Genomic DNA, 14,181 nt, shown 5'->3' on the forward strand with positions numbered 1-14,181 from the left:
CGCGGTGCGCCCGGCCTTAGACCCTCCCCTTGGCCGCTCCGCCGCCGCCGGCTGCTCCCGGGGGGGGCGGGAGGAGGGACCCGCCGCTCCGCGGGCGGCTCCTGCCCCGCCGGCGGGGGTGGGGGGCCGGCACCCGCCTCCCGCCGCTGCGCACCGCAAGGGCGCGCCCGCCTCCCTGCGCGGGGGCTGCGCGGGAAGGGCGGCGGCACCGGCGGCACCGCTGCGTGCGGAGCCGCTATGGAGCCATCCCGGCCCGCCGGGAGCCTGCGCGGAAAGTTGCCCTAGAAAGAGGCGGCATCGCTGGCGGTGTCGAACCGTCCCGAACCCCGGGGCGCTCCGCGGTGCTGCCGCAGCCGCTGTGGCCCCTCGGAGTGCCGCTACTTTGTTTGGCTTAACCATTGCCTTCCCGCACCGTGTACTCTGCGGCCACCTTGAAGGGTTCAGCCTTTTTTCCCCAGAGGATTTCTAACTGAGTGTAAAAACACGGGTCAGTTTAAAATAGCGGCCAGTTCAAAAACTCTCTGCTCAGCTCGTCGTGCCGTGGTTCTGGGGCTTGTTTTATTGTTGCGCCCAGAAACAAATGTTGAGAGCAGGTCAGTTTATACCTTCAAGGGATAACCTTTGAAATGAAAGTTAAATTAAGCAAATGGTCGTGCCCCCGAGAGCGCACTCCACGCACCGCAGCAAGCGCACCGGGTGTGCGGCGGTTCTGCCCCGATGCGCGCATGTAAAAGCCGTGGTTGAGCCGTGAGAAACCGCAAATGGCAATTCCGTACTACGGCACCGCGCTTTAAAGGGTTCGGATTGGGGCTGGGCGTTTGCGTGGGATTTGCGGTGCTTTGATGTGTAAAGCTAAACTATCAAAGTAGCAGTGTGAGTTCGGAGGGAAGACCCAGCGCAGAGAGAGCTCTTGCAGGCACAGGGCCTTGGCACCTTGCATGGGGAAAACAAAAATAACTCTAGGTTTGCGCCAAGTGCGATCTGGGGGGAAGGATGGGTGACAAAACCCTGCGGTGTCCTTCTTCTCCTGGGGATATTTTCGAGCACGGTGTCATACGGCGCGCTGGCACATTCGTGAAATGACAGGAAAACAGAACGGAATAAAACGAGGTATCTCATGAAAACGAGGGGATCTGTTGTTTTTCCCTGCTTACTTATTTCTATATTTATTTCGCTGAGGTTTGTAAATCGGCAGGGTGTGTCTGGGGGCCAGAGCCGCTGCCCGGGCTCGGGGTACCGGGGGCAGCCGGCGGCGGAGGCCGGCGCTGGTTCGGGCTCGCAGCAGCTGTGACAGCGACCCGTAAGATGGCTGCTGCCATCCCCGCCGCTTTAAGACGGACTGCTTAAGGTGGAGGAGCCGCTGCCCTTGGCGGTGGCAGCCTCAAGATTAACAGGAAATTAAACGTGATACAAAAATCCCGTTTCTCTGGAATTTAGGAGAGAATTATCTTCGTCTTTTGTTTATAAATTTTTGTTTAAAGTGTCCGAATCACGTTTCAAAATAGCAAATAGCCGCTGTGTGTTAGCAGCCCCTAATGAGCTCTTTCTTTGCTTGCATTTTCTTTATGCCGGTTAGGTTTCTGCTTTCGGACTTGAAAATGAAACTGTTCTTGCTTAGTTTCGCTTTCAGCTTTCCCACGATTCCTCTTCGGCAGCAAATGTTACAAGCAAAGAGCACATCTGGAGCAACACCCTGGCTGCAATGGACCACTTAATATCCCTGCCTGAACACAGACTCCTAGTTTTCCCGAGAGTTGATGTACCTTTACATCCCCCAGTATGTTTTCCTTTTTTTTTTTTTTTTCTTTTTTTCCCCCCCAAATCACCAGGTTCTTCTTTAACCAGGTAGATAATATTTAACATGCATTAAGTTTGCACATTTGCATGTAATAAATTACAGTTTTGATACTGAAAATACATTTACTGCTGTCACAAAGGTGAATAACTCCACCGATGTGCATTGAGGCCACTTGGTGGGCATTTGTGTCTGAAGCTGCACAGGTGAATGTTCATAGGATCACAGCCCAGGCAAATTATTCTTTAAGATCCTTAAAAGCCTGAAAACTTATTGCTTCCATTAAAGTAAAATCAAAGATGAAAGTTGTCAGGATAATTTTACTGTAGTTCCTTCTTGAATCCTCAAGAGCATGGCTGCCTTACAATACCATGTCTCTTTTTTTCCATTATATTTTGATGCTCACCAGATAACCAGAAATGTAAGTCTACCAGCTTGTGGCTACTGATACAGTTACTATAGTAACATTTATAAACACTAATTTCACTACACTTGAAGAACTGCTGCCTGCTAGAAGCAGCTTAGAAAGAAACCCCTCTAACTGCAGCCTCTATTTTTTAAAAATATTAAGCCTGATCATTGCTCACTTTCTAACTTTGTGCAAATATGTTGTTAAAATCAAAAAGCAAAAAGCTTTACTTTGTCTTAAAGTGCCCTAGTGAAAAGTAAAATATTGCATTCAAAATTTTAGCAAGACTGCAGAGTGAAAAGAAACAAACCCCCTATGCTCTGACACACGAATGGATACACGACATTGTCGGTTGCATATATCCAAGCTCTTTTCTTCTGTTGGCTGAATTCACAAGTACAGTACATACTAATTTTCTAGTTATAATGTATACATGAATCTTAGCACCATGTAACCCCTCTGTTGCTTGTTTTTAATCATTAAACATGAAGATATTAAATTAGATTCAAACTCACAGTATTGTCTGAAAAACCCTCACCACATTTTTCAGTTTCTGTCCTTTGGGGCATGTCAGTGGGTTTGCACAAAGTCAAGCTGACTCTGAAAGCTGAGTTGAGGAAGCACGGGTGGGAGCAGATGATCCTGCCTGTGCTGCTCAGCTCACAAGCTCAGGTGAGTAGCCAGGTGACTTCAGGAAGGCTACTCATCTGCATCAGATTAGGGAAGCCAGGAGCTAGGTGAGACACAAGTGCCAGCTCATGTGGGTTTCAGGTCTCAGGCTGCTGATAGCCCCGAGGAGAGGCCTGCTCAGAGCCCATGCTCCCAGCAGATCAGATATGCATTTCACATTTGTTTCTCCTGCATGAATTCACCATGAACACCTGACAGGCTTAAATGCAAGAGTGTGTGTGTTACTATTATTGCAGCAAAGGAGGCAGCTGAATTCTTGAGTCACAAAAGAAGAAATCAAAATACAGTTTAGGGTGTGCCGGACTCCTGGTTATTACTTAGATGTCATTTAGGGCTTTTGGGGCCTATCTTGCTGCCATAAATTAAAGAATGACTCAGTTAATAGCAGCCTAATGCTGAATGCTACTGCTCTGACAGGGACCACCCAGCCCACAACTGAGCTCTGGGAATCTACCCTTAACCCTCATCACTGTCTCACAGCCTAGTCATATCCAGCATGCCCAACCCAGCCTTGTCTCCCTCCTTTTGTTCAAGTGAGATTTTTCTTCCAGTGCTCCCACCTGTTTTTATTCTTGCCATTCAATTAAAATAGGAAAAGTGTAGCCCTTGCTCTTCCAGGGAACTTCTCAGAGTATAAAATCCTATTGAATCCTTTCATTATTGCATTCCTTGTGGGTGAAGTGGCCTCCCTCTCGGCCACCATGCATTCAGGAGTGCTATCAATATTTTATGAATCACTGGAAGTATTAACAATACAGAAGTTTTGCTCATTAGGCTGCCTCTAGCATCTTGTCAGCTTCCCATGGTGCTTACATGTGACTCTACAACACGGATGGCAGACCTTCCCATCAGGTTTGTGCTCTGGTAGGAAACCTCACACCCCAATTACACAGTTTCTAAAAGGAAAAAATGAAGAAAAATAAATGGAGAAAATGTCATTGCAACACCCATGGCTGCTCTAGTCACACAAATTTCTTGTTAATGATTGACCATTTAGCAGTTTTTATATGCTTCTTACCCAGAGGATGCTGTTCTTGACTGCAGTCAGACTTTTGATTTAACCCAAACCAAGTGAGAAAAATAAACACTAGGGTCACTCTTGCCTTTGAACAATTTAAGGCATGTGTGTGAAGTCCAGAAGATGTTTGGTGAAGTTAGGAAGCCATCAGCAGTCACTGCATGGGCTTACACTGTGTTATTTTGTGGTAGTGAGAGCTCTGGATTTCTTCATCCAAACATGGGATGTACTATCTATTTTTCCCTTACCTTCTCTTTGAGTCCCCACTTTGTTTATTCCTTTCTCTAATGTATTTTTCTGTTCTTTCTATCCTTTAATTCATGGCAGAGATCCCTGCAACCCTCTGTGACTCCACTTGGTGCATTTTGACTGCTTGTGCCATGTAAGGCAGGTCATTGGTGCCAGGTGAAATACCCCTGGGAGACTGGCACAGGCACTTCTGGCAGGGATGGGAGAGAAAGGGCCTCCTTTCTCCTGCCTGCACACAAGGTGCAGGCGCCAGCCAGCATCTTTGATACAACATTGACTTAGATAAAGAAATTCTGCAGAGAAAATCCCGATTATTTCTGTAAGATGAAGTTACAGTGGCCAAAGCACATCTGATGGTGCAAGTCCAGTCGTGGGCCTTCCACATATCTGTCTGGGGTACCACCTGGAAATCCTAGATTTTCCAGGAACTAGAGGCACCACTGCTAACCACTTGGCTAAAAACTTCCATTTGGACCTACTGTAGTAGTGCTGTGTACAGCTGAACAAAGCAGAGGAACCCCAGCACCAACCCCAGATGGGGATTTGTGGGGTGAGGGAGGCAGGATGTCACTGGGAGTGCAGAAGGCACATTATCACCACCCATCTTCTACCTTCTGCCACAGCTTTCTTTGTGGATCCCCAAACCCTCACATTCCTCACCCCCGTGCCAAGGCCAGCAGGATCATCATCCCCACTCGATGTTTTGTGGCCTCTCTGCCCCACACAGGCCCTTAGGGGTACCAAACTGCTACTTCTGCCTCACTGAGACTGGCTTATCTATGAGGAAGAGCTGCAAAATATCTGGAGTGTAGAAAGAGCTGGTTTTGCCATTGTTTCGCTACTCCCATTTCCCAGTTTGATGCTTCCTCCCAGCTGTGGAGCTGCACCTCTGCACAAGTGGACAGTGTCACAAATTATAACTCTTGCCCAAGAAGACCTAATGACAGGGACTCTTATTTTACAGGGTGTCACAAAAACAGAGGGTCTGGAATCCCGGGATTCCAGTTTTGGACAACACTTCAGAAGATAAATGAGGAGACTAATTATCTTAATTTATTCCATAATTATTTTAATTATTAATCACTTCCTTCTTTCTTACCTATTATCAGGTTTACAGGTGGGAGTGTTCCCAAGTCCTGAATGCAGGCTCTGCCCCTGGCACGCTCCTGTGACTCACCAAGTTGGTCTTTTTCTCTTCCCACACCTTTCATAACTAGACTTTCTTGAAGCTGCATCATTGCTTCTGGGGATGCAGTAAGGAGGCTATACAGGCATCCCTAAGCTGACTCACTTGGGAGAAGATGTCTTGCTCCTTCTGCAGCGTTCCCTCTGTGGATGGTTTTAGACAATGACAGGGCCAGCTCTGGTAAAAATTCATGGACAGTGTAGGCCATGGCTCCTGGGTTAGCAAACAAGCTTTTTTTTCAGGCAAAGACTTTTTCAGAAGTGTTATATGAGTTTAAGGAAGGCTTTGTAAGGGTTTTCACACAAGATATTTGCTCTTTGCTGCTTTGGCCAAAAATGACCACGTGAAGCTGGGACCTGCTAAGGCGGCACCCACCCAAAGCAAAGGCTGGCTCCAGCTGTGCTGTGGGACAAGAGCTGCACAGCACAGCCACACTGCACCAGACAATGCCAATGCCTCACTGGCCACCCAGGGTGGCTCCTTGGCAGATGCTGGTGGCACCAGGCACCCTGCAGCTCAGGGACAGACGGTGGTGGCCATGCTGAGAGTCTCAGTGTGTGGGTGTGGTGCATTCACAGTCTTCCAGGGGAGGTGCTGCTGCCAAACTGTGATGGGCAGGGAAGAGGGAGCTGTGCTGAACGCGTGGAGGCAATGAAGCCATGTCCTGGTGTCACAGGTGCACGGGAAAGAGAGGACTGAGAGGGAAGCGCTGACTGAGGCATGAGCAATAAGTAAATCAGGGAAGCGGGAAAAGACAGATAAGGAAGTTGGTGCTCACTCAGCAAGAATCTGCAGCAGTGAGGCCTGTTTATATGTATTAGTTGATAATATTTTGATGAGAAACTCAGGAAGACCGTGACCTCCATTTTACATCACACAGCCCTTCTCTGCTTCTTCCTGTCACCCACAGGCAGGTTTTCACATAAGGCAGGCATCTTTCCAGCTCTGGTTTCAGCATCAATAACTATCACCATTTTCTAAGGCCACAAGTATGTAGCAAATAATAAAACCCCCAAATCTCACAGAGGAAGGAGTTCAGGCCTGGAGATTGTGCAAGCTAAGTTCTGACTGTGTCAAAGGGAAGTGAGAAAGAAGCAGTCTCTGGGTGGAGATAGAAACAACATGTGTTAAAGGGAGATAACTGCATATGGGACTTGTCCGTTTGGACACAGATCAGATCCTCGATCCTCAAAGCTCAGGAACATCTTCCATCTTTGGTGATTAAAAAATGGTGATTGTAGCGCTGAACTGCAGAAACAGAAAATAATCTTGCCTTACCCTATTAACAGCAAGCAGCTCCAAGTGTCATAACTAGAAAGGTGTTCCAGAAATATGAGAATTACTGAGACAATGGTATCGTCTGCCATATGAGCCTCACACTCTGCCTCAGTTCTGTCCCTTTTAGATAGGCCAATGTATGATAGGCTAAGCACTGACCAGGAGGCTTTGTTATGACACATACAGTAAATATGATTTTTTTGCCCTTGAAAACATGTACAATCTCAAACTGGTTCACTCCCCATTCTTCTCCATCTAATTTCTTTTTATCTACTTCTATTTACATCTCAGAACACTAAACTGTGTTGGGTTTTGGCTCCGTGAATAGGCACAGGGAAGCTGCAGTGAGCTAGAAAGCTGAATTTTATCTTTCACTGCGAGGTTGGGAGTGCTTTAGCTTGCTGTATTGTGCTGTCAGTATCTCAGTATTATCCTTTAACCTGACAACAAAAAACCTCCCAGTCTGTATTTGTTCCTGATGAGAGAAATGCAAGGAGAGAAGGAAACACAGACTAATCTTTTTACTTCATAAGAGATCAGCAAAGTGAACATTTTTTTTTTTTTTAATTTTTACAAGGTTTTTAGCTATTAACATAAGCAATTTATATTGCTTATGTTAATATAACGTAAGCATATCATAAAAAAATTAACATCAGGGCTGCCCTTTTAATAATTACAAGCAAAGTTATTACAACTGAAGAGTCGTAGCCTATCTTGCTACAGGAATTATTATGTATATTATCCTGGTTATTTACACATTGTAATTAACTGGGACTGTTTTGGTGCTTTGAAAATGTGATTTGTTAGCACTTACAGACACTTACCAAGATACAAACCCATGTAAAATGTATGTGAGTGTTAAGGATTCAGTTTGCTGAGATCAAACTAATGTTTTGATGAAAGTTTTCAATTTCCTGTCTCTAATCCAAGGGGCTTTTATATACATTAAATATAAAATGAGTTCATATTTAAAAGACTGATGAAAAATAGCTTACCAGGTATTCTGTATGCATTAGTCCTGATTTTTCTCAGGCCTGAATGCATCATCGTAACAACAGCAGTGAAAAGTCTTGTGCCATCTCTGAGTCTCAAATTCCCGTAATGCAGAATAAAGGCAAAGGGACCTGCACAAGCTGTTTTATCCATGTACCTCCTTACCTTGCCCTGCTGACATGGTGCAACATTTTCAAAGGAGTCTGATGTTCACCTCTTGTAGAGAGACAGACTTTCCTATAAACTGGTCCTGCATCAGACTGAGAGCTTTAGCCAGCTGCAAGCCACCTCTGCAAGGATAAACTATACTACACTGTCATAAGGGGTTATTAACTGGTTCTACTTAATACCATCACCCTTTACAGAAGGCATGTTGCAACTGATCTACCTCAGCTGATCAGAGGCACTTGATTCATTAACATGTATTATGATTAATTTGAGCTGGAGGAGGTTAGGACTTTGACTTTTAACAAAAACTTATCCAACGATTCCCGCAACAGAAGAGAGGCACACGTTGAAACACAAACTGCAAGAATCCTTATAATACACAGGTGATGGAGAGAAGTAGTGAGACCAAAAAATTGTACTTCCTAGCTGAAATCCTGGAAGAAGAAACAGGTGCAAAATAGTTTATTCAGGTGTGGCTGTATGGAATGTAAAGAGACTCAGTAAAGGAATGAGGTGCGAGTAGGATGAAATTCCCAAAGGCTGCTCTTGTAATGTGGCTGTGGGGTATTACTGCTGCTAAACTACCTTCCTTTTCCCCTGGTGATGAATTATCAGCAGTTAACATAAGATTAACTGAAAGAGAAATCTCATAACAGAGAATACAACAGCATATGCATTTTGTCTGATTTTTCTCATCCGTACAGACATAAATGGTAAATAAAAAAACCCATAATCAACTTGAATATAAACACTATGTTTTCGTATTTAGTAGATGCATGGAGTATAGGCTGGCAAGCTTAGCTGCTCACATGGTGTCAAGAATTTTTGTGTTATGGTGTCTGTGCATGCATGTCACGTGCCGGTTTAGGGTGAGAGGATATTATGAAAGAAGCAGTTCATACTGACATTTTCCAAGCCTGAAGCAGAATCACTTGGAAAAAAATTCTAGGTAAAATGGCTTAGCTGTTTCTGAGAATTGGATTTGGAAAATATGTTGTTTTGAATGGATTAAGCCAAAAGGTCTAATTTTTTCCTAGAGAAGCTCCAAGATGGTCAGGTTTTATTTGGCTGAAATGGCATCAGCAGTGCATCTTTCGTCATCCTTGTCAATTTGCCCAAATCAGAGCAAGTTACACTATTTAGAAAGCAGCACCAGTTTGCCCATGCCAGGTAGAGACATGCCAATATGCAGGTACTGAATCCAGACAGTAATCTGAATCCTGTGTGCCACCAGGGCTCTGTCAGGAAGCACCTTGCTTGGAGGCTCTACAGCTCTGACTCCTGGCTTTGCAGACCTGGGAATAGTATGGGGCATCCAGAGTGAGGTGAGTGCTGATGGGGGAGAGTGGAGCAAGGAGCTGGAGTGGAAGAAGTGGAGGTACATGGGAACAGGAGGAAGATAGGAACTCTGGCTGGAGGATGGGCAGGCTGGTGCTGACTATAGAGTCAGCACCCTTGCAGTACTTAAATTCTATACTGCTAAATTCCCTGAGACATATAGGCAGCAGATTCATTATTCACTTGAATTCCTTGTGGATAATCCCACTCCCACACCATATTGTGATCTTGCCAATATCAACAATCCTGGCACTTCTAAGAAAGTAAATAATTCTTTAATAAAAGCATTACTGATTCGCTAAGATAAAAATTCCACATGGCAGAGAGACATGGAAGACAGGTTTATTGTGCTGGACAACCATGAAAGTAGGTCAGATACATGCTTTCTGTAGATTCTTGATGGCTGTCACGGTGTGACAGCTACAGAAACAATTGTGGCAAAGCTTCCACTTTTATTTCTTGAACAGCTTTCTCACATAGATTCCTCCTACAAAAATAAAAACGAGAAAGAACAAATTCTAGAAATTTTTTTTGCCACACTAATCAAGGCAGATAACAGGGAAAAAGAGAAGAACCAGGCAGTGAGGAGGCCAACAAAACTAATCTATTATGAAAGTGTATGCCAAGTCCTTTTGGAGAATGCAGATTTTTACAGCTGGGAAGGAATGAGGATTCCAAAGTTCACTTTCGTGGCTGTTCAGTGGTAAATAGAATTCCTAGTGAAGAGATGGATGGCACTGGGGAAGACGAAAGAAAACATCCTGAAAACAACGCACACAGTTCATTAGCCAGGACAACCAAAGGTGTTGCTGGGCTACTGCACGTTGCTATTATAGGTAAGTACATTACACATCAAGATTTTTCACCCAATTAAGAGAAAAAAAGGAAAAAAAATAAAAAAAGGCAAGCATAAAATAATCTAGAGATTTGTTGGCAGTTGGTATCTGGAGATAAAATGCAGCAATTCCTTTAGCTTGACAATGTGACAAAGACATGATAAATTCCCTCACAACTGATACTGCTATCAGACAATAATATTCAGCTTACTAGATAAGTAGCCTGAGCACAATACTTGAATTAAAGCATTTAATTCAATTTACTAAAGTAAAAGAGTTAGGAAGCATTCTGTAATACACAAATGACCTCTTGACCTCTTTAAGAATAGCATGTTTTTTGTTGGTTTTTTTTCCTTTTTTTTTTAATCAAGAGGTTTAAGGTATCATCACTTCAGGAAAAGCTTCTGATTCTTGAAATTATAAAGTCCTTGTGACAATAAAACATGCTTAAAATATTCATTCAATTCATTTGTTTCATTAGACTAAGTGCCACCACATTTTGCTACCAGCAAACTGAAAACATAATTTGAGGGAATAATCTGAATTAATACTTTCTGAAATAGGAATCTGTTGTATTTTACTGTTAGAAAGAACTATTCAGACTTGTTTCCTTATGAAATAGAACCCTGCTTTTCTTTAGTACAGAATCAGTTATTTATCACAACCAGGAATAATGATACATTCCTAATGCTTCTGCACCCACCCCTGCTACAAGGGACACTAGAAAAAGCCCTTGCAGACTAGCAACTCTAGTCATTGTATCGTCCCACATGGTGATTTTTGTTACCACTTAAGCCCTCTTGTGTAAATAAAACAACTGTGAGATTACAAGCAAGATACTTGCTTTCCCAGAAAGGTGTGCACAAGCACAGTTACACAAAAAAGCTGGTGAAGAGTTCCAGATGGATTTGTGTCTACGGTTACGTTCTCTTCCAGCCTATGCCTGAAGCACGTGCCCAGCACACCACTTCTCCATCACTTTCCCTGGCATCAGTAAGGAGAGGGCTGACACTGCAGCTGACATCAGAGGAACTCTTTCTTCCTGTACTGTGTGCCTTCACACAACTTGTAAGACTTCTTCATATTTTTCCGTATGAAATTTTACCAAAATTAACGAAGAGGGTCAAAGTTCAGTAGGAAAAGGGAGAACCATCTGAGAAGCTTCATTTTTGTCAGGAAAAAAAAATTTAAAAAATCATACTCCACATTTGAAAAAAAACCAATTCCAGATTAAAAAAAATGTTTTTGCTTAACGATAATTTGCACTCTGCCAGTCTGAGAAACACTGTAAACCAACCTGATCATGCACCGACACTGAACTAGGTAACTGGTGTATCCCACTGCCTCCATTCTTCAATGCTTGCTGCTACAGCTGTAGCTCACCTCAAACAAGCTTTCTGCAGCCACATGAACTTTACTGGTACAGGTATCAAAACAGGCAGTTTAGCACTAGCCCAGCTATTCTTTCAGGAAATGCAGTCAACACCTTTATTGGAATACAGCATTAACTCACAAAAAGGCTGCAATGTTTTCAGATGCATTTGTTTCTACCTTATTGGGACAGAAACACATTTTATTCCAGAGATTGATGAAGGCAAGAACTGAGACTGGGTGAATTCTCTACCAAATTGCTTCTGGGTCTTCTTACCTGCCTCCATCCATTCCTTACAGAGAGGATTTCATGCTGGCTGCAATTAAGGATACCATAAATTCAAGCTGTGCTATCAAGTAAAGGTTTGAAGTTCATCAGAGGCACTTAAAACCCCTTATGATTAAAATCCACAATTCTGAACCACCACTAAATACACACTTATTTAATCTAATACAATTAACTTTCCACCAAATGTACCACAAAGGAAAAAATTCATGCAACATGAACCTTCATTCTTCCCCAAGGAGTATGTTTTTACAGAAGTACAGATGTTCCTTCAGCTCCAGATAAGCAACTAGAGTATGGCCAGATACAAGGAGCAGGAGATGGTGACATGGGGCATCTTCTTCATTCAGTCCCATATTGATAGGTCAGCTAAGTTTTGATTCTTTTGCCCTATCTCTAGTTTGCAAGAGATTCAAGAGAGACTTGAATCCAAAAGGGATGAGATTTTACTCTTTCTGCAGTCAAATTGTTCCACATGGGTTGCATTATGCCCTTTGCTAGGATTACAGTTGATGGTCTTGCTCCAAGGGTTCAAAGGATATTTTACACATTCTTCTAGCTCTCCATGGAAATCAGAGGAAGGAGGTGGAAGCAAGTACAAGGAAACATACACAGAACAGCTTAAGGCATCTAAAATTTATAATTAATTAAAAAGGTGCATCCTACAGTTTGGCATTTTGAATCACTTTCTGATTTAAGGCAGAAGAAATCTGCCTTCACAGACTACACTGAAACTGCCCAAGAAACACTACTGTGTAAGCAATGCCTACTCATACACCTCTTTTCAGAGGTCTGTGCCCCAGTCTAGCCAGATGATATTAAAAATGCAATAAAAAAGAACACACTGCAGCCAACTTCATATCTAGAAAGCCACCACATCCCAAGCAAGTTCCTTCCACCTGACATTGCTTTTGCCCTTATGTTTTCTCCTTACACATCAGAGCAGACTGAACATCTCCCTTAAAGCAAGAAATGGTCTCCCAGAGCAGGCACAGAGGATCTCAAACAAAACAGCACTTTGGTTCTGAGCTCTTTCCTTTACGTGCTGTGTTCAAATCTGACACGACCAGCCCCCTGCAGTGTTGCAATTTCTAACACTTTCAATTCTCAGATTTCAGAAATGTTCAGGGACAGGAAAAATACCTCTTCCTACTAAAGAAAATAAATTAGTCCTCAACTTCCCACAATGCCTAAAAATTCTTGCTCCCTTGGGTGCCTTAACCAAGAGATTTAAGGTACCATGTAAATAAATCCCACATAATGTCCGAATTATTTTCAGGTACTAAAAATTGTAGGCTGCTAGACACAGTCTGAATCTGAAACTTCTTGCTGAGTTCATTCAGACACTTGAAAGCACACATTCCCGTAGGAGGGGGAAAGAAAGTGAGAAAAATGGAGACGCTGCACCTTGATTGTTTTTAAACAAGAGTGCACATTTTTCATATTAGACTGCACTTTAAACTGAACTAAATGTCACCTAAGACTCCTCATAAGAGTTTATTTGCAGTCAGGAGATTAAGATTTCAGAACAGTCTTCTAAGAATGGAAGGGGAAAAAAAAGAAAACTTTGCTGTAAAACCAGAAATTGATTCAATTACGGACATACTGGTGCCTGTGAAGTAGATTATTAACTATGATCTCTGTTTTTTTTCCAGTCTTTAAAGAAAGGAATATATACTTTAACAGCAGGATCTTTAAAAAACTAGTATGCTATAAATATTATTTCAACTTCAGATGATGTATGTGCAATATTACATATAAATGGAGTCACACCTCTCAAGAGCACAGCACTTCTAATTTGAGAGAAAACACTTCAGAATGGTGGAAACATCAGCACTAATAAACCAGATTAATAGAGGGATACCTGAGAACTACAAGGGCTCTCGGACATCACAGAGCTCTAGCAAAAAGAACATCTGTTATACCTGTACCTCATATTGCATCTGTCCCTATCAGTGTTACTTGCCAGTTTCTTATTTTGGCTTCTAATGGGCTTTGAGTTTTGGATTACCTGAAGTACTTGCACCTACTCTTAACATAAACTCATTATTTGAGAATGCATGAACACTGTTCAATGAAACAGGACTTTGTGTGTGTCATTATCTAGTATCCCTCACTGGAAACAACTAACTCCAACACTATTAATCATCTGCCAGATTGAATACAGTTATCTTATTCCAATAATTCTTATTCCAATGTATCTTCCAATATCTTATATTAGAATCTTATATATTCCAGTATCTTATTCCAATAATTTGGGTTTTTTAGAGTGCCTCAAAAGCTGAAACAAAATCAGTGAATATGTTCTAGGAAGAATTACAGGCAATGTAAAAATGGAATTCCTAATAAGGAAACCAATGACCACAAAAATCAACCTAATCCAGAACTGTCTCTTTTCAGTAACAAAGAAGTAAATTCATAGAACAGAGATACACTATTTCAACTCTAGCACACAAGGTGACTCTGAAGAACTCCGTTTGAGGGCAGAAAATTTCATCTAAGTTTTCATCCACAGTGAGACTTCAGAGCAAGAAGAAACCAACACTTTCTGTGCAACCTGTCCA

The sequence above is a fragment of the Cyanistes caeruleus genome, chromosome 1 (assembly GCF_971803275.1).
Source record: "Cyanistes caeruleus chromosome 1, bCyaCae1.hap1.1, whole genome shotgun sequence".
In the NCBI taxonomy this organism is placed as follows: Eukaryota; Metazoa; Chordata; class Aves; order Passeriformes; family Paridae; genus Cyanistes; species Cyanistes caeruleus.